Source organism: Lissotriton helveticus, chromosome 12 (assembly GCF_964261635.1).
Source record: "Lissotriton helveticus chromosome 12, aLisHel1.1, whole genome shotgun sequence".
Lineage (NCBI taxonomy): Eukaryota > Metazoa > Chordata > Amphibia > Caudata > Salamandridae > Lissotriton > Lissotriton helveticus.
Genome location: NC_136073.1, coordinates 247,214,094 through 247,236,161, shown reverse-complemented (window position 1 = coordinate 247,236,161; position 22,068 = coordinate 247,214,094). Strand labels below are relative to the sequence as shown.

General features: G+C 49.4%; 1 protein-coding gene across 1 annotated transcript in view; it reads left to right on the top strand.

Moving 5' to 3' along the window:
- Window positions 1-22,068, top strand: part of FANCA (FA complementation group A) — a 674,778-nt gene that overhangs the window by 400,380 nt on the left and 252,330 nt on the right. The gene's annotated exons all lie outside the window — the stretch shown is intronic.

Below are 22,068 nucleotides of genomic sequence, written 5' to 3'. Positions count from 1 at the left end.
GTCTCCCCAAACCAAGCTATGTCTACTGAGGACTCTGCATCCTTTTCCACGTATATCAAGGGGGCGGGGTGGAAGTCTTGAACCTCACCTCACCAACACTAGAAGTATAAACCAACATCTTAATGGAGTTTTTAACCCTGCAGCTACTACACAAGAGCCCCCCTAGCCCTCAATTGAGGCACTCATTGACCTACATGCTGGCAGCAGAGCAAAACCAGGATCTTGTCACCCAGTAAATAGGCAGGTAGCATGAGAATATTGGCCTGTTTCTGGGCACTCCAATTTTTTTTTTGTTGCGGCTCGCCACCTAGAGAGCTTGGTTGTACAGACACCCTCCTGTCACCTAAACCCCAGTTCCTTGCCTACCACTTCACCTGGCAGGAAATCCAAAAGAACGGAAACCTTTGAATTAAAGATTTTTTTCGGTGCTGGTCTTGTCCTATGGTCCGTTGATACCTCATGCTTCCCGGGAAGGTGCGCAAATATATTTAGGGACAATGTGGCACACATCTTGCTGGCTATCCCGACAAAATAAGACCAACCCTGCAGCTTTTTATGCTAGATGGACAGGATGCAGCGAAATGTACCATCTGTTCAGACATGTTCATTATCAACTGCTTGGGTAGGGCAGTTAAGACCAGAATGTTGCTTCAGTGCCACGCCTGGATTCTCTTCACAAGCTTTTCATTGAACATGCAGCAGTCTCTCATTGACATTCCCTATGAAGTCTCAAAACTTTCTGGAGCTAAGGATAATGAGAGCAAGAACACCATGCACCCTCTGGGCCTTGCTCAGCCAGCTTGGCAGTTCTTCCAACAACAATGCCCCTTTTGAGGCTTTGATAGGGAATAACAGCAGGGCAGAACCAATACCTGCCTCAGCAGCAAAAGACCTCCCAGTTCTTTCGAGGGCGAGGCCAGGGAGCAGGTCAAGAGCGCAGGTCACATGGGGCAGTGCACTACTCAAATCCCAACTCCTGCCCCAGGACTTGTCGCAAAACCCCTTTAAATTATCCTTGCAGCACACAATTGCAGTGTGGGAGGTCAAGTCGCCCTTCACCTCCCAGAATTTCGGAACATTACATTTGACCAATGGGTACTCAGATCTTGAAACACTGCTGCTCCCTATCCTCTTATCCTATCTTCCATATATGCCACCCACACCACAAAATTTCCCAGAGGACCACTTGTCCATACTTCACGGTGAAATGCAGGCTAAGGGAGCAATAGACAAGGTGCCAGCATCAGGGATCTGGACTGGTTGCTTCTCCTGTTATTTCTGGTGGCACTCCTGTTTATTTCTGGTGCCACATCCTTGACCTTAACCCTCTCAGTTTCTTTCTCCGGAAGGACAAGTTCAAGATGCTCACCTTGGCCCAAGTTTTGTTTGTTCAGGATCCAGCAGACTGAATAGTAGCACTGGACTTATAGAATGTGGATTTTCACATCCCCTTTCTGCTATTCCATGGGCATTACCTGCGATTTAAAGTAGGCCATGAGCACTTTCAATTCCTGGTGCTCCCCTTTGGCATTAACAGTTCACCTCATCTGTTCACCAAAGTGATAGTGTTAACACCAACCCAGGGAATGCCTGTCTTCCCTTACCTCAATGATTGGCTACTGAAGGCGGCTCACCTTAAACTGTCGTAGGACACCTCCAGATCATGGCCAATTTGTTGTTGGCTACTCATTTAAAGTACACACCTGACTCCTTCGCAGCTGCTCCCCTTCATTGGAGCCATCCTAGACAGGGTGCTCTTCTGAGCCCTTCCTCCACCTCAACGAGTCCAGGGTATTTGGGCTATGATGCTGATGTCTTAAAACTTGGCATGGATCTCAGTGAGAACAGTTCTGAGGCTACTGGGTCTCCAGGTTTCCTGCATCCCACATGTGGACCATGCCAGGTGGTACATGCGGGCTCTGCAGTGGGATCTGAAGTTTCATAGAGCTCAGCACCAAGGAAATCTATCAGACTCCATCCATATGTTGAAGTAGACTGTGGAAGATCTGCAATGGTGGCTGTTCAGCCGTGATTGGACTGGCGGCAGATCCTTCTCCCTACCTCACCCAGAAGGGGCCATTACTGATACATCATTGTTGGGTTGAATGGTCATCTGGCAGAGCGGAGATCAGAGGACTATGATCTCTGGCAGAGACTTGCCTCCACATCAGCTTGCTGGAGTTACGAGTAATTTGCTTGACACTGAAGGCATTCCATCCGGCTGTCAAAGAGGAACTGGTATAGATTCTCACTGACAACATGAGCCCCAAGTGGTGCTGCAGCAAGCAGACAGTGTGGTGTCATGGGTTCTGTGCCAGGAGGCCTTGAGTCCCTGAACATGGCTGACTGCTCAGGGTATCTACTTGACTGCCTGGCACCTGGCAGGATCTTTAAACGCCAGGGCTGATGAACTAAGCCGGCCTTGCTTAGCTGTCAGACTGGTGGGAGGCACTGGTCTTCTTCCAGCAATATGGAGAAACCTGGTTATATCTATTCACCACCACAGAGAACCCTCAGTATACACACGTTATGTATTGGAGTTCCCAAGGCTGTCCTACCTGAGAGACACCTTCTGCTAGCATTGTGGTATTAGACTTTTCTAGGTCTTTTTGCCGCTCCCTTGTTGCAGGCATTATGCACATACACAGAACTATGCGCAGGATTATGGGACCTTGGTGTATAGGGCTTGAGCCTTCCTACCAACTCAGTGCCAACAAACCCAGGACCGACTAGGTATAGTGTTCCACTCGCTCTCCTTCTCGCTCACGAAGAAGCAAATGATTAGACACCCAAGAACACAGCACTCCCGGATCGCTCAGGAATCGATGTAACAAGACACACCTTTTTACTCACACTCTTGTACCTGTCCACAATAAGATTTGACAGAGACATGAAAATTGTTTAAAATATTTAATTTAACTAACATGCTCTAACATGCAGTATACGTGCCCCAACAAGCAGTACAATGCATACAACTAATAAAGTCAGCATAGCAGCTAGTCCATACATCATAAAGGGAGATGTCATTATAAAAAGACAATGGATTAAAGCCATAGTGCCTAACCTCCCTCCCCTTGCTAAGAATAAGTATTACATAACAAAAGATCTCTGGGTTTGTCAGCAGACCCCATACCTTAGACGATTTATGGTATTTCTACATCATAGGTGCCTGTTACTCTTCTCCCTGGAAAGGTCCCTCTCCAACTGTGTTTCACCTAAGCATGCATCCCCATCATATCAAAGTACAAGCTTCCAGCAGCAACTGCATTGGTATATTTTGTCTAGATGCGAGGTCCTTGACCAGAACAGAATAACAAGGGGCATTATTTATCGGCCTTGCTCACAATGTGCAGACTAAACTCCAGAAACAGACCGAGAATGAGCACAGTGGACAGTTCTCATGTGAAAGTCATAAGCAAAGGGGCCAGTTAGGATGGCGGAAGATCTGCCACCGCGGGGGCGGCGATGGTCCTTCTGCCATCCCAAAGCGATTTACACCAGCCCAATTAGGATGGCGGTGAGTACCGCGGAGGACGCAAAGTCTGTCCGCCACTACACCGCCAAAGGCAATCTTACCGATTATGGTGGTGGTGCCTAGCAGGCACCGTCCACCAAATTAGGATGTTGTTAAGTAAAGGCCTTTCCATGGTGGCAATGCCGCTATGGAAAGGCTGGCGGGGTGCTACGGGCCCCCCCTTGTTCTGGGGGGAGGTGTTGCTGCACTGGGGAGTACCCATGGTACTGCATTTCCCTGCACTGCGTGGCACGCACAGCGTGGTGCCTGCCACGCAGTGCAGGGAAATGCAGTGCATGCCACATTAACATTGCGAACGGTGCTGCTGCCAGCAGCACCGTCTATAATGTTAATGACCCGGGATGCGCCCGCCAGTATTGTAATATGCGGGGTGGGACCGCCACATTACTGGTAGGTGGTCCCAACCACCGCAACGATGGCGGGCGGACTCATGTCCTCCCGCCATCGTAATGAGCCCCTAAGTCTTTTGCAAAAATAAAGCTATGTAGTAACATGCGGAAAGGTGCATCATGGCTGCAGGGCTCATGCTAACTTAGTGATGTTGACAATGTCCCCATCGGCTATGTGACACCCTCTCCTGCCCAGAGTACTGGAAAAGGTCAAAACAGACAGGCCCAAGTCATCCAAGCTAGATGCCCTGGACTGTGTCAGGAGAGTGAGGTACCCAGAATTTCTAGCCTTGAGCATGTGTCTTCCAGTCTAGCTGCTCCTTCCGGAGGACTTCCTGTTGCAGGATCAAGACATATTTGTGCACCTGAGCCTTCGCAACTTAAACCTCCATGCGTGGAGATTGAGCAGCAATAGCTGATGGCTTTTAATCTTCCTCCCAAAGCTGTTGATATCATCTTGGCAGTCAGACATCCATCTATGAAATCGGTCTATTCAGGGCGCTAGGAGAAGTTCCTCCAGGGTCCTCAAGACGCATCCAACCACAGAATACACAGTTATCATATAGTCTTCTGGTTGGCTGACCCTAGTCCAGTAAGGTGTTGCTGTGGCAACAGTCAAAGGTCTTATTTTGGCCCTTTCGGTCTTCCTACTTTTACCTGATCAGCCACCCCTTTTCAGGTCCCCTGTTGTGATACGTTTTATGAAAGGGCTGATTCGTGTGTTTCCGCAAACACCGTTTGCGATGCCGTAGTGGGTCCCCAATTTGGTACTCACCTACTTGGTGTTCTCTTCCTTCAAACCCATGTACAGTTACTCCCTTCGTCTTCTTTCCATCAAGACAGTCAGTATTGCTCATTACCATAACATCTGCCAGGTTAGTGAACAAACTCCAAGCATTGTCTGTGGTCCCCCTATATACATCTTTCTTCCTGGACAAAAGTCATTCCTGCCCAAGGTAGTCACACCCTTTACATAGGGCGACCCACCACCTTGCTGGTTTTCTATGCACCACTTCACCCCTCCAAGGAGGAAGAATGACTTCATTGCCTTGCCCCAAAGTAGGCACTTGGCTTCTATGTAGATCGAACCAGAGATTACCAACCGGACTCCCAACTTCTCATCGGTTTTTCTGGGGCTAAGGAAGGCAAACCAGTGCAAAAGAAGACCATCTCAAAATGGATTGTGCTATGCATCAAGGGTCCAGATGTATGACCATTATTGCGGCAGCAAATTGGTGATCCTCCCGTTTGTGACCCCAAAAAAGGGTAATGGGTAATGGCATATACAAATGCTATTTTGCGATTCATTGACTCGCAAAATAGCAATTACGACTCCCGCAATTAGGAAGGGGCGTCCCTTCCTAAAAGCAAGTTACCATGCCATGTACAATTGTTTTGCAACCGCATTTGCGGCCGCAAAACACTCGGAGTTTACCACCTATTTCAAGTAGGTGGTAAACAACTTGCAAACTCCCCTTTGTGAGTATGTGAGAAAATATTTTGAAAAGCAGGCAGTGCTCCCAGGGACCAGTGCCTTCCCTTAAAAAACATGAAACTGAATTTTCATTTTTCTTTTTTTAAATGCATCCCGTTTTCCTTTAAGGAAAACAGGCTGCATTTTTAAAAAAAAATGATTTCTTTATTTAAAAGCAGTCCCAGACATGGTGGTCTACTGACCCCAGTATGCCACCATTCCTGGGAGTGCTACCCATTCCTAATGGGGTCGCAAATTGAGACAGCCTCATTAATTTTCATGATGCATGCAATTTGCGACCCCATTAGAAATCGCTAACAATGTCTGAGACACTGTTATACATCCCAATTTGCGAGTCGCAAATGTGATGCAATTTGCACGTTGTAAATTGGTGGGTTGTACATCTGGCCCAAGATCTGCTATGGGCTAGGCAAGAAGCAGGCTCCAGATGGGTAGCCTTTTCTCTGAAGGCTGCAACCACTGTGTTTTCATGCAGTGTGCCAGTCGTGGAAATGTTCCCGCCTGCTACGCGGGCGTCCCGCCACAAGGCAGAAAGCATTATGGCTAGCAGGCTGGTTTCGGGTCTGTCGTGCAGGATTTCCTGGTCTGAGCCGTTCCACAGACTCCCATCAGAGGAGGAGTACTGCTCTGATATTACCAGTGAAACCGCATGTCATTGAGGAGAAGGAGTATTTCCTGGTGGAGACTATGTTGAAGACGTAGCCCTCAGTCCAGTTTCTTCCCATGCTAAACAGCATAAACAGGTGTGCGGAATAAAAGGTCTCTGTAAAAGCTAGAGTGGTAACATCAACTTGGAGAAAAAGTACAAACCAGCAACCGATAACCCTCTCTACATCTGAGGCCACGTACCACCTGAATCCCTAGTAGTACATACTGTTTGGAAGAGGGCTTTGCTCATTGGACCAGAGAGGCTCCACCACTAGATAAGGAGAGCCGCAAGATACATGCAGCAGAAGATGTAGTGCTGCATAGCCAACTCAGTGGGCCTCCTCTCCAGGTATGACCATCTCACTTCTGCTAGAAACCTACCACAAGTGAGGCAAAGACTGATTCCGGAAGGCCAAATCATATCCGGTGTCTTCATTTGTTGTGCCTTGTGTGTATCAGGCCATCTGTCATGAGGAGTGAAAACCAGCATCATCTTGAGGAGACATGAAATGGCTCAGTGTCAGGATTTTGTCCTAAGGTACAATAGCACCTGATCAGTCCCGTTTGAAGGAGAATGCTTGTTTGGGCCTCAAGTGGACTCCATTCTTGGAAAAATAAACCAGCATTTTCAATGCAATAGGTCTTGCATTTGCAAGCATTTAAGCTATTGGCATTGTAAATGACAATGCCTTTTATTTATTTGTTTTTAAAAGCAACACATATATAAAAGGCATTGTCATTTCTAATGGCAAGAGCTCAAACTCTCGCAAATGCGAAACCACTTTAATAGTGGCCGCGCCCCTTTTCTTAGATGCTGCTCATGTATTCAGGTTACAGTGAGCAGCGTGTAAAGAAAGGGGCGCGATCAACATTATAGTGAAATCGTGTATGGAGCGATTTCACCCAAAGTGGAATGAATTTCCAAAGGTTCTGTAGCGAACACGCTAAAGTGAAAGCGGCCCGTGCTGGTAATTAAATAAATAACCGCTGCCCCTAAAGTGAAAGGGGCAGCGTTGTAAACTAAATAATGAAATAAGCATGGCCACTAAAGAGAAAGCGGACCGTGCTGTAAATGAAATAATGAAATAGGCGCAGCCGCTATAGTTCAAGCGGACCGCGCTGTAATATAAATGAATGCATTACTAATAATATAAAAGCGAGGGGTGTGCTGCCACGTCATGGGTGGAATAGAGGAAGATCATTAGTGCTCACCTACTTATAAAGCAGACCGTGTAACAACACAAGTAAAAAGTCCAGTCGTAATGGGGCGTTACAAATGCAGACAAGGTGGTACAAAAGAGGGACTATTAAGCCTATTCACAAATGAAAAGCAACAATTTCGCAAGTACAGTAACAGGCGCCAATTAAAAAGATGGACCGAGCTTCTGTGCCTTTCCTCAATACAGCATGCCTCGCAGAGCGCATGTGAGACACAGGCTCGACCAATAAAGGGCGTAGATACAGCAAAAGTTATGGGTACATCCAGACTCAAGCCTGCTGGCCTGGTTGTTGGTTCCAGCAGGTGAAAGGAAGTGCCAAGGCTAGATCAATACCACAGCATCCCAGTTTTCTGCATTGGCCATCCTTTCTTGAGGGACAGTGTAAGAAAGCATACTCCAGAGAAGACTTCAGAGGCAACAGCAGAGGAAACAGGGAAGGCGGCTAAGAAAGGACCGCTCTGCCTCCAAGCAAAGACAAGGATGCATACTTCCACCTGCCATTCATCCAGTACATCTAGACTCCCTCAGATTTGTGGTAAGTGGATAACACTACCAGTTATTCTTTCAGGGTCACAACAGATGCAAGGGTATTTGCCAAATGCTTAGAGGCGGTTACAGCACAATTGCCCAGTAACTTCATTCATATCTTCCTGTAGGTGGATAGCTGACTGATCAGAAGCAGCAGCCATAAACAATGACTATTACACGCTTAGCATGTGCTGTCACTTCTTCACAGACTAAGCTTTACCGTGAATGCCATAAAAACCTAATTTCCGCCCTCAACAGGTACAACCCTTTTTGGGAACTGTACTAACCACTGTAGTGGGCAAAACTTACTGCAACCAAGAGAGAGGGATGGCATTTCATAGAATGCTTCTTTATTATCAGATGCACGTCTCAGACAGTGAAAATGATCATGAAATTGCTGGGGATGAAAGTGTCTTGTATTGCAGTAGTTCTGAATGTCCAACTTTACATGTGCTGTTTGGTCAGTGGGTAAGTCTAGTGTTGTTAGAACCCAGACTTCAATGCAGCTCAAATTGTGAAACAACAAAAACATGTTATAGGACAGGTTTCTTTGCTAACTCTTACCCATATGAGAACGTTACTACAGATGCCTTCCAGTCAGGTCAGGGGGCACATTTAGACAACCTGACCATACACATCAATTTCTCGGAGATGACAGAAGTCCAAATGGCACTCAGAGTGTTTTACACCATAATTCGCAACAAGACTGTTCTTGTGCGAACAGTCAATATGACTGTAATATATTTATATCCAGAAGCAAAGGGGCACTCACTCGTTCCAACTGTCAGCATTGGCACAATCATTATGTTATTGGGCCATTCGTCACCATATATTACTCCAAGCAGAGCATGTCATGAGGGTGGACAATGACTTTGTGGACCGGTTAAACAGAGTACATAAACAAATACACAAGTGGATGACGAATCTTTAGGAACTTCAGCAGTAAGCTCAGAAAGGGGGGGCGCCCACAGCAACCTTTTTGGTCATCAAAGAAAATGCAGAATGCTCAAGCTTTGTCTCCAAGTACCCACAACCGCAGTCCTGGGGCAGTGCTGTGTGGAGGAACTGGTCAGGGATATATTCCTATGATCTTCCTCCATTGTCTTTGATCCCACGTGTAGTGGGATCTACTAGAATTGTGTCCATGACACTTACTCAAATTGCTCCAAGATGGACAATGCAACTATTGTACTCAGTGCTGCTGTACATTTCTATCCACCCACGCAAGAGGTTACCCCCTCAGCAACAGCAACTGAGATATCCAAATCTCAAGGACATAAACCTTGTGATTTGGCACCTGAGATCTTAGACTGTGTTTACCTGCAGCTTCCTAATGAATGTATGATGCAAGAAGCTTGTAGACCTTTCACACAAGATTGTTATGCCACAAAATGGAAATAATGTCTACCTAACTACAGCAGTAGATATACACAACAACCTCTTCCGAACTCATTCCAAGACATAATCTTCTATCTCTTCCACCTACAGTAATCTGGAATGCCATAGACATCTATTAGATTTTACTTAGCAGCTGTAGTTGCTTATTTGAGAAACAGACAACATTGATCTTTATTTACAATCCCAGCTGATAAAGCGTTTATGGGGTGCCTTAAAAGAGCTATCCCTCCAAGGACACCACCAATTCCTACTTGGGACAGTAATGTAGTCACCACACAACTCATGCAACCTCCTTTCGCACCCTTACATTCATATGGAAAGTCCCTTCCCGGTGCCAATTACTTTCTTATGTGAAGGTAGTGAATTGCAAGCATTAATGGTGGAGGAGCCTTGCATTCAGACTCATGAGGATTGGATCGCCCTGAGGACAAACTTGCGTTTTATTTTCTTTCTAATCAAAGGTGTTCTCCCTGTTACATGTTAATTAGATAATTAGTTTGCCTATTTTCTTTTCACGACACAAGTCATTTGCAGAAAGAGTATTGCATACAATAGCTGTAAAGAGGGCATTAATGTAAAACATTGACCGTACAAAATATATTCACAAAATAACTCTTGTTGCATTTGCAAAACCCTACTTAGGTTACCCAGTCTCTAAGTTGGGCTAAGTAAGATGGATAAATGAGACCCAATAGGTTGTGCTGTGCATAAACATCTGCTACTCACTGGCCAAGAAGCAACCTACTGAAGGTGTGCAAGCTCATTCCACCAGAGCTAAAGCAGCCACCCCTGTATTTGCAGGCAGAGTTTGTTTCTGGATATCTGTCAGGCAGCAAAGTGGGCATCCCTGCACACGTCCACCAAACATTACTGTATGGACAGGTACGTTTGCAATCTAATAGAGACTACTAGCCGCAGTTTCCTTAACGTAAAATTACCCACAGGCGTGAGACTGGATCCGTAAAACTTTTCTTGCCACAGCATCCCTGCGCGCCGGGAGGACGGCATCACGCGAATCCGCCCAGGCGTCGTCCGCATACGTGACGTCAGCGAGGTCACATAAGTCCCACCCCCGGCGCGCCTACGTCAGTTTTTTCCTTTTCCGCATGCAACGCGGATCCGTTTCATGCTCCAGGCCTATTTAGGCCCTTTCCTTCGTTATTGTGTGTATCTGTGGAATAGTGTGCGGATGCCTTCGGGCTTTAAGACATACTTGTCGTGTGGACGCCTTATTTCGGCGACGGACCCTCACCTCATTTGCATGTGGTGTTTGTGGGAAGATCACGGCTCCACTGATTGCGAGGGGTGCCAACAGTTGAAGTCGAAGCGGGAGCGCCGGATGAAACTTCTCTCGGCTCCTCTGTCCAGGTTGGCTTCGTCACCCCGATCAGCTTCTGTGAAAGAGTTTCGAAGCAGCCACCATCGTCCCCATCCCTCTCCTGTGCCGCAAGAGCGTTGCTCCCCTATTGGTAAGTGTAGCCGTTTGTCCCTGAGGACTGGTTTCCGGACTGTTGGGGGCGTGGGCTCTCCGCAGGTGATGCGGCCCCGCGTATCGTCCCCCTATCCACCATTTCCCGGTGAGGGGGCATAGAGAGCCCAGATGGAGACATATGTGGCGGCCTTGCAGGCCTCGCTGGCTTCTCCTCCTCCTCCTTCCCGTCCTGGGACGTCAGCAGATCCCTTGTAGTGTGCGGGATCCTCCGTTGCGTCGCTGGCGGCTCTGGCCCCGGCGCCGACTGGCTCGGGTCCAGTCTTGGAGGATGTTTCGCCATTGGGGTGCGGCCCTTCGGGGGTCCCTCCTTCGGTCCACGGCGCCTCTGCCTCGCCGCAAACTCCCACGGGAGTCCCTGTGGTGTCACGGGAGGTCGCCGGGGCTTGGGTCGCCTCCCCAAGCTGCTCTCGGCCCTCTGGACAGGCAGCGGCCTTGTCTGAGGCTGGTCTGGACCTGGCGACGTCACAGGGGTCGGCGGACCCTCCTCGTCCCGTTATGGGTCAGAACTGGCGGGGGACCCCTCGTCCCCCTCTGGGCTCCTCTCGTCCCTCCACGCAGGCGGCTGCCTCGTTGGAGGTCGAGTCGGAGGTTGAGTCGGCCTTGGCGTCACCACATGGGTAGGCGGACCCCCCTCGTCCCATTATGGGTCGAGGCTGGCAGGGCTCCTTATCAACCCCAGGGTCCCTCTCGTCCCTTCACGCAGGCAGCTGCCTCGTCGGAGGTCGAAAAGGCGCCATCCCTTTGCTGCCTCGGTTCCCGACCAGTCCCGGTCCCCTGAGCTGTGTGGTGTGGAGGAAGCCTGTCCAGCGTCTCCGTTGGTGCCGGACATCCTGACTCGAGCTGCGGACTCTACGGCGCTGGACAGGCGTCGGGTCGCGGACTCGTCTTCGGACGCCCCCTCTTCCCCGGAGGTTGGGTGCCTGCTGGTGTCCTCGCCGGAGACGGGCCGACGCATCGTGGATTTTTCCCCGACTTCATCAAAGGGTGGCTCCTCACGGTTGGCGCGACCGCCGTTTTCACCAGAGGAGCCACAGGTCCCCCACTCCTCTCTCCCTCTTTCGCCTTTCCGAACCTGGCCTTTGCCCGCTCCGGTTGGCTTCAGGGACGGCCGCCTTAGCTTGCAGCCATCACCCACGGAGGAGCTGCTTTTCCCACCGCAGGGCCCTACGGAGGCGGGTGCGGCCTTTGCTCGTGCTATGTCCACCGATGTGGGTATTTTGCGCATGGGTGATCCGGTTGCCCATTTCCCCGCGGATCACCTTCTGGAAGTTCTCCACAGGGCTCTGGTGGGAGGGAGCTGCTGCTTCCCTTTGAGGGTTCGCTCCTTTCTTCTCTGATGGGGACTTGGGGGCGTCCCGCCACGGGGATCTGGCGCCCCAACACCTTCTGCACCGGCACCTTCCGGCACCACATGACCCTGTGTGTCTTTCCCTCCACCCCTCTGCCTCGAGCCCCCTTTTGCCGACCGCCTTTCCCTCCCTGCCGCCGCTGTTGTTTCCACCATCACGGGAGGCCCGCTGACTTGACTTTTGGGGGCGCAACATGTTCACTTCGACCAGTGCAGCTCTACGGGCCCTTAACACTTTGTGTGTTGGCTAAGGCCACCTCTTGCTTGTGGGACTCGGCTGAGTCCCTGGGATCCGCTGCTTCACAGGAGGATGCTCGGGTTGATTTGGGGCACTGTGCCTTGGATGGCCTGGAGCTGGCGGCGTTTATTCTTTGCTCCGCTCTGGTTATATCTTAGGTGCTTGGTCGTACCATGGCTTCCTCGGTTGCCATTCGCCGCCATGCTTGGCTTCGGGACAGTGTGTTCACGGAAAATGTTAGGGAACGGCTGGTTGACCTTCCCTTCGGTGGCACTCTTCTGTTCCATGCCCCGGCAGACTCGGCCATCCGCAGGTTCTTGGCAGGCTTCGGCCTCCTCCTCCTTCTCCTCCTACCCCTCCTACCCCTCAGTGACCTGTGAGTTGGTCTAGTTCTTGAAGATGCTTCTCCTTTTGGGCGAGTCGCCCTCGTTGTGTAGTTCTGTGTGCTTCATGGCCACTCTAGTCCTCCTTGTTGAGACTGTGGTTCTGTTGGCTGCTGGACAGCCCTTCTTCACTGTGTGTTTTTGCTTTGGGTTATCTGCAGCAGGTTAGCCCTGAGATTAGGCCTTCTGTTATTCTCTTGGGCTGCTTGACAAGCCTTCTGCAGGAGTTTTTTTTCCCCGCGGCTCTTTCTGTTGTCCTCTGCTGCGGAAGTTTCTTCCAAAGAGGTGTCCCATGTCTTGGGACTTAACATACCCTATGTGGGGTAGTGGTAGCTTTTATATAGAATGTATGACGATACATAGCATACCATTACTACGCATGCTTTTGGTGCGACCTTTTTACATCGCAAATGGCATTAGTACGTATTATATTACTACGCTTACCATTACTTCGCAAAAGCATTACAAATATGAAGAATGTATTTTAATGCGCTGACCATTACTTCGCAAAGCACTACTATGCGTACATGCCCCTACACTACACATACATGACGACACTACACTGAAACCATTAAGACTACACACCACTATTCTACCCTAAACCCTAACTTTACCCCAGAACAACCCCTACTCTACAAAAAAACACTACCCTGCACCCTAACACTACTCCTAGCACAATCCCCTACACTACAAAAACACAACACTACCCTGAACCCTAATACACTACTCCCAGAACGACCCCTACTGTACCCTAAACCCTAACACACTACCCCCAGCACAACCCCTACACTACAACTACGCACACTACCCTGAACCCTAACACTACTCCCAGCACGACCCCCTACGCTACTTAAACACAACACTACCCTGAACCCTATTACACTACTACCAGCACAACTCCCTACACTACTAAAACACAACACTACCCTGAACCCTAATACACTACTCCCAGCACGACCCCTACTCTACCCTAAACCCCAGCACAACCCCTAAAGCACAAAAACACAACACTACCCTAAACGCTAATACACTACTCCCAGCAAGACCCTACTCTACCCAAAACCCTAACTCACTACCCCAGACTAACCCCTACACTACAAAAACACACACTACCCTGAACCCTAACACTACTCCCAGCACGACCCCCTACGCTTCTTAAACACAACACTACCCTGAACCCTAATACACTACTACCAGCACAACTCCCTACACTACTAAAACACAACACTACCCTGAACCCTAATACACTACTCCCAGCACGACCCCTACTCTACCCTAAACCCTAACTCACAAACTACAGCACAACACCTACACTACAAAAACACAACACTACCCTGAACCCTAATACACTACTCCCAGCAAGACCCCTACTCTAACCAAAACCCTAACTCACTACCCCCAGAACAACCCCTACACTACAAAAACACAACACTACCCCGAACCCTAACACTACTCCCAGCACGACCCCCTACACTACAAAAACACAACACTACCCTGCACCCTAACACTGCTCACAGCACGACCCCCTACACTACAAAAACACAACACTACCCTGCACCCTAACACTACTCACAGCACGACTCCCTACACTACAAAAACACAACACTACCCTGTACCCTAACACTACTCCTAGCACGACCCCCTACACTACAAAAACACACTACATCCCCCTTACCTCACTCTCCTCGTGGCTCCTCTCTCCTCCTGGAACCTTCCTCACGCGATGTAACAACTTGCGTACTAATGGTACGCATTGCAACATCACAAGCTTAGTAACGCTTGCGAAGTAATGGTATGCACAGTTTCAGCCGCTCAGTAAAGGCTGTTTATCGGTATATAGCTTGTGCTGTGCTGGGGAGTTGTGGTCGCCTTCGGGCCTCTGCTCTCCATGGCTTTTATGTACGTTGCAGGTGCAATTCCCTTTTGTTGGATTGGAATGCTTTGGTGTCCTTCTCCGCGGTCGCTGCGCTGTTCGCCAGGTCTGACCTGCTGTCCTGGCGTCATGGCTCTGGTTCCTCCTCTTTTTGTGTCGTGGGTGTGGACCCCTCCCTGAGGTGTGTCCGGGCCCTTCTTCGCCTTCCTGTTCTCTGTCCTGGGGCTGAGATGGTTTTGTGTTCCTCCTTCTTTCAGGCGCAGCCTGCCCGGTCTTCCTGGAGGCCCCGGGCTCTTCTTCCTGCTTCCGGCTGCTTATTGCTGTCGGAGCCGTTCTGTTGGGTCTATTGACTTTCAACTGTGGTGGGCTTGCCTTCTTTGCCCTCTGGGTTGTTCTTCTTCTCCTTCCCTGCCTTGGATTCGGATGGGGTTCTGTTGCCTTGTAGGGGCGTGGGGTGCTTCGGCCTCCCCTGGCCTTGCCCTTGGTTCTTCTGTTGAGTGTGCAAGGGCTTACTCTTTCTTCTTTCTTCTTCCCACACCCCTCCTGGGTTTGGTGGTGTTCTGCTTGTAGGGGTTCCCCTTGCCTGGGGGGACGGGGCTCCTCGCCCTGTCTGTTGGACTAGTCCCTTGTGGGACCCTCTGTTATGTCCAGGCTGGTGGGGTCCTTTCACAGACCCTCCTTCCACGTGGGTATGGCTAGGGTATATATTCTACGTTATGGAATCTACGGCTAGTAGTCTCTATCAGATGTACGAGTTACTTACCTTCGGTAACAATGTATCTGGTAGAGACGATTCTAGCCGCAGATTCCTTCACGCCCCGCCCTTCCTCCCCGTTCTGCGAGGGCCTTTGGCTTCTGCACTCGCCTTCCGGTGGGTGGTTATGTCTTCTGTGAATACATTCTTTCGTTCTTTGACAGGAGGTTTTGTCTTGCTTCTTTCCTCCAACTTGGCACTTCGGAGGAGGGGTCCATGGGTACTCCTGTGCCCCTCTGCTCTGGTTGCTCCGGGCTTGAGGTTTGCCTTTACTCTCGTCCCTTCCCTCTTGTTACTAGGGGACCTGGTACCTCTGCTATTTTATTGCTAGAGGGCCGGCCTCAGGGTTAAAGGGCCAGAAGCCTGGGACGTCGCTGGTGCCGGGTTTCTCTATGTCTCTGTCCGCGAGCTATGAAGAAGCAGAGGGGTGTAACATAGACATGTCTCTGGTATGTTTCACGGGGTCAGATGGGGTTAAAGCCTGACACACCCTCCCCCTTGAATAGTCCCGTTCGGGAATGTAGGGTATGAGAGAGAGGAAGTCCGCGTTCGAGTTTTCAGACCCCTTTCGGTGACGAATGTCAAAAGCATAAGGGTGAAGAGACAGAAACCACCGCATGATGCGGGGATCGTTGCCCTTGTTTCTGCTTAGCCAGACTAACGGGGCATGGTCGGTATATAACTGGAATTTTTTTCCCTCGGGGTAATATTGTAACTTTTCTATGGCCCATTTGACCGCTAAACATTCGTTTTCAATGACTGGATAGTTTCTTTCGCGTGGAAACAGTTTGCGGCTAATGAAGAGGACAGGCTTCTCAGTACCATCTGATGTTAATTGGGACAAGACGGCTCCTATGCCTAGATCCGAGGCATCAGTTTGCAGGATAAACGGCAGGTCAAAGTTGGGAGAGGTTAGTACTGGACCACTAGTGATTGCCTTCTTCAGTTTGTTAACTGCCTCAATTACAAGGGAAGAAGGATGCAGTAGGAGGTGTCCAGGGGTGTTTTTCTTTAACAGATCAGTTAAGGGGGTAGCTATCTCTGAATACTGGGGAATGAACCGCCGGTAATACCCCAGGAGACCCAGAAAGGCCCTGACTTCCTTTTTGTGGTAGTGACAGGTGTTTCGGTTATTGCCTTGATTTTTTTCTCTGTGGTTCGATGCACCCGTTGCCTAGCAAATATCCTAGATTTTTTACGCGATGGAATCCCGCACGCAACTTTCCCGGGCTGGACTGTTCCCATGAGGCACAGGGTCAGACTGATTTGCATATGGCCATGTCTGAAATGGGGCGGCTGAGTGGGCTAAAGAATGGTGATGGATTAAACCCAGATCAGTTGACTGGTGGTGAGTGTTTGATTTGCTCAAACACTCTGTCCATCATCCCCTTTTGTATCGCTTTGTTCGCCCTAAGTGTGGCAGGGTATGCTCAGACGTGAGTCCCTTGCTCACTTGGCCACTGGATTCAAGATAGCCTGGCTGATGAGGATTATGAATCCGAAACCGGTCCCAGGATGCTTGTTTCCGGTCCATGGAAGACATGGCTTGGCAGTTCGGGCTGGACTGTTCCCATGAGGCACAGGGTCAGACTGATTTGCATATGGCCATGTCTGAAATCGGGTGGCTGAGTGGTCTAAAGAATGGTGATGGATTAAACCCAGATCAGTTGACTGGGGGTGAGTGTTTGATTTGCTCAAACACTCTGTCCATCATCCCCTTTTGTATCAACAAGTGAGAGTGAGCAAAAAACATAACCTGCTCCCTGAATTCACAAGGGACCAACAGTTGCGGGGAAGCAGTGGGGTTAGCAATCCGGTACAGGAGATCGTTCTGAATGGAAAAGGAAGGATAAGATAAGGGGCGTCCTAGATGAGTTGTCCTGGCCTCTTGCCATGCATGCTCAAGGGAAATATCAATAGTTTGGGCCCAGCGAAAGTTCTTATTAATTTCCCACGGTTCCTGGGTCAGGAAAGCTAAGGAGGTTTTTGGTTGGTGCGGGGAGTAAAGGAGGTCCCGAAAGAGCGAGAGAAAATCGGGGTTATCTGTTCCCAATATGAGGTCTTCCGGCAGATTATCCATGAGACCCACAGTGACAATTGCGGGGCCCTCTGTTCCCGGGCAAAGGATGGGTATTCTGGCTGTAGGGTAGACCCTGACATCCCCATGAACACAGCGTATTGCTACTTGTCCTTGGGGAATCTTCTGTTCTGGGGCCACCCAATGACTCCTAGTCATTGACTGTCACCACCCTGAGTCCAGCAGGGCGGTGACAACCTGTGCATTCACGGTGACACTTACATAATAACAGGCCCCCATCTCTACGCTGTACATGAGGTTACGAGGCATGTAACTAACGTCCATGGGTTCGTCGGTTTTTCTCCGTGGGCAGAACCGGGCAATGTGGCCCCACTCGCCACATTTGAAACATTGTGGTTGTTTCTGAATGTGGGGCTCAGGTTTTGGGGCTCGGACTTTCTCTGGCTCTTTTATAGGTCTAAGTGGTCTTCGTGGCAGCGTACTGGACCTCATTCCTTTTTCTGGTTCCCAGGAGGAGATTTTCGGTTGGGCTCTAGTGAATGAGGTAGCCATCTCCACCGCCTTCTCCATCGTGAGGCCTGCATGCTGCCTCAGCCATTTTTGTGTGGCATAGGGAAGGGCGTCTAGGAACTGCTCCAACACGATGTTACTCATGATCTCCTCCTTTGACTGTTCGCCCGGTCGAAGCCATTTTTCAGCTGCCAATTTTAATTTGAAGTACAAAGTCTTAGGAGTGTCTCCAGGAACCCCTTTCTCTTGATGGAACCGTAATCGGTAAGCTTCGGCGTCCATCCCTAGGTGATCGAGAATCACGTTTTTGACCTCTTCATATGGGGTGACGCCTCCCGCATTGGCCACCTGATAGGCGGCTTGGGCCTCCCCTGTTAAGAGTGGTGCCAAGAAGAACGGCCATTTAGCCACCGGCCACCCTGAAGCTCTTGCGGCCCTCTCAAAGTTTAGGAGGAAGGCGTCTGGGTCCTCTCCCGGAATGTATTTTTGCAAGGAGACAGTAGGCGCAGCTGCCGGGCTACGGTTTAGTTTTGGCGTCAGGCTGGAGGAGGGAGACCCTTCGGCCACTTTCAGCAGGGTATCCAACTGAGCCCGCATCTGATTCCTGAAGGCATCTCTTTCTGCTTGGGCACTGGACAACTGCCTTTCTACCGCCCATTCAAGTTTCTTTTGTCCGTCAACTAGATGCTGTATTAGAGCCTCCATTTGTGGTTTTGCGTTCAATGGAGCCTAATGCCCGCATTCTCCACCATGTGTTAACTGGCGATATAAGGCCGGGAGACAGAAATATGGTTTTGTCTCAGATTCTCTTTTATTTTTTCACAAGATGCAGTTTTTGGGGAATAAAGTTCAAATAAATGATAAAGGTAGCGGAGGTCTCCGTCGGTCTTGGGTTCCCTTCTTGGGGTTTTCAGCCTCTTCAAGGATCTGGGGTCGCGTTTACTTCCACGGACTCCTCCTCGCAGTGGGGCGTGAAAAAGAAGAAGAAAAACAAACAAAGCCTTAATGGCAGGCCACGGTCTTTAAAGTGTCCAGGAGGGGGTGGGAAGGATCACCGCTTTCTAGAGGCTGTGAGGGGGTGCGAGGGTTACCAACACCGGGAACGGGATTTAGTACTCAGCCCCATTAGCCTACGGAAAGGAACCCACCCTGCTCAGCTACTGCCCTGCAGGGATTCCGCCACCCTTTCACTAGACACCCGAAGCCGATCACGCACCTGTTTCAGCCACGAACCTCCAGGAACGTGGCTGGGCGATGCGTGGGGAAAGCCTCCTGGCTTCTGGGTCGTCCTCTTCTGTTCACCGGCAGCGCCCGCAGTGGATGAGCCTCCGGGATCCTGGGTCGTTCTCTTCGGATCGGGAACAGCGTCAGCCTGGTAGAATCTCCCTGAAGTCTCCTCCGTCAGTAGACGAACACGGGCTCCTCTCTGTTCCTGGTCGACGACTTCCTGATGGGGCGGACTGCTCTTTAAATCGGACCAGTCATCCGCCTGGACGTCCTTAGGGGCGGGGATTGCTATTATTATTATTATTAGGGAAATTTGTAGAGCTCCTGGTTACGCGCACCGGCATGTCCCCGCGCTATGGTCAGTGGGGTAAACAGTCCAAGCAGCCCTCACAGCCGCCTACCTTCCAAATAGGTGAGTCTTAAGTTTCCTTCTGAAAATGGATTCTGAAGGCTCCAAACATAGCTCCAGAGGCAGCTAGAGGGCCGGCCTCAGGGTTAAAGGGCCAGAAGCCGGGGACGTCGCTGGTGCCAGGTTCCTCTATGTCTCTGTCCGCGAGCTGTGAAGAAGCAGAGGGGTTTAACATAGATAAGTCTCTGGTATGTTTCACGAGGTCAGATGAGGTTAAATCCTGACAGGGTCATCTGGCCATGCCGTGTCCTTGCTCCTTTGGAGGGTTGTCACTCTCTCTGCTGGGGTTGCCTTGGAGGTTGTTGTTCCTGGTTTGTCCTGGAACAGGTTCCCCTTCGTTGTTCTTGGTTGGGGTGTATTCTCCTGCTACATGTTGTCATGTCATTTTGCATATGTTCCTTGCCGGGGGGGGAGAGGGGTTTGACTGTCTACATGCTGGCAGGGTGGCTGCTCAGGGCTGTGCTCTGTTTTTTCTTCTTTCCCTGCCTTTGGGTGCTGAAGTGTTGGCACTGCTTCTTATGGTGTTGTTCGTCACCATCCTCTTTTTTCCACCTTTCCTGCGCTTTCGCACACTGTTCCCATGCTCCCACAGTTTGTCTGACGGTCCGCGTTGTGGCGTGAAAAAGTTCTCAGAAGAAAACTGATGAAGGCGCGCCAGAGTGGGACTTATGTGCCTCGCTGACGTCACGTACGCGGACGACACCTGGGCGGAGTCGCGTGATGCCGTTCTCCCGGCACGCAGGGATGCTATGGCAAGAAAAGTTTTCCCGATCCAGTCTCACGCCTGAGGGTAATTCTACGTTAAGGAATCTGCAGCTAGAATCATGTCTACCAGATACATCGTTACCGAAGGTAAGTAACTCGTACGATATGCACACTTTGACAGTTCTGTTCTGCAGGACTGTCTCTTTTAAAATTGGTTCGCAGACCCTCCTCTGGGGATGCTTTTGCTTGGATATCTATTCTAAGGTAAGGAATCTGCGGCTAGACATTTCTATCAGATGAACAAGTTACTTGCCTTTGTTAATGCATTATCTGGTGGAGACTATCTCTATCTGCAGATTTCTTACTGATTCATCCAACCTCCCTGTTCTTCGAATGGATTTTTAGGGACAGGGATGTCCCCCTTTCAGGGCTCTAGTTTTGGCGCTCCAATGGTCAGTGTTCTTCATGGCTCCTGGCTAACAATAGTCACACTTAACAGTGATCAAGAAGAGAGACAAAAGTCTGGCCTCACCTAAAGGACCCTTCATGCTCGGAACAACTGTCTGCAGTCCCACCCTTCACTCCCACCATCTACCAAATGTCAGTGCTGAGGAAGTCTTCATCAGCAGCTCTTGTAGCAAAAGGAAGTAATAGATTTCTAAAGGGAAAACTGTTTCCTGTTTACCAACGTGTGTCTATTTCTCCTTCCACCACCTTCAGAAATTTCAGTAATACACTTCCACTGTCTGGGGAAACAACTTTACCTTCGTCTTGTGCGCATGATCAGACAAGGGGCTTCCAAAAGGGATCCAGTAAAGTTTCCTTATACAAACGATGGATGCACCATGCAAGTCACCCTCAGACATTCACTAAAATATGCACTAGGTTATTAGTGCTACGACCTCGGTTAGTGTGCAGCAGAAGAACTTTACACGAGGGGGCCAGTAGCCCTTCACTGCCATCACATAAAAAAGTCAAATCACAACTACATATTAATGAACAACAGTACACTACCACCTCTACGCTGCATACTAACACTGCACTATATACCATTCCATAAAACCATGACAGTAGCCCTCTGTCTAAAAAGAGAGAGCACACTTGGGATGCTCATCCAGGTCCAGAATCTCTCTCATGTCTAAGCACAGGCCTAAGACTTTGCAAACCTGCTAGATTAGCAGGAGCCTGGGACCGAAATTAAAAGGATACAAGTTACACGCTGTGGAACATCCGGGCAGTGGAACACAATTGCAGGAGGATATATTATATCCCCAAAAAATGCAAACTATTTAAAAAACAGAAGTACAGCCAGAGAAGGTAATTTGAACATTGAGCATTTTATGTAAGCAATTTGAAAAAGGGATAACCTTTGTAAAACGGAAATTGAAAAATTGCTAAACTGGGAAAGCTGAAGTTCTTGATGTGCCACATTATCCGCATTTACAGATGTAATGCATTTCCTTTATCGATTTCTACAGCATGTAAAAGGTTGACTTCTAAAGAAAATATAAATTCCTTTAAGGCAGACCATAGTAAATGATGTTTGTAGTTTGGATGTGGCAATGAATATTTCATGTCTTCACTACCTGACAACTACCCCCAGGGAGACCGGCTGTCTATTTTGAGATTACACAAATCTGTTGAGGCATACCTACCTATTAAATGGTATCTAGGTAGGGAGCAGGAGTTAAGACTATGGATATATTAGTGAGTTAGAAAGCATGACAGTTCTGCCTACAAAGTGATTTCCTACTACAGGCAAACATGTCAGTGTATGGAAAAGGTTCTTATTATTGGTAGCCTGCTTAAATAATAACCCCTTGGAGATCTACGCACTTTTTCCCCATTAGGGCCCTCATAAAGTATTGCTTAGTGAAA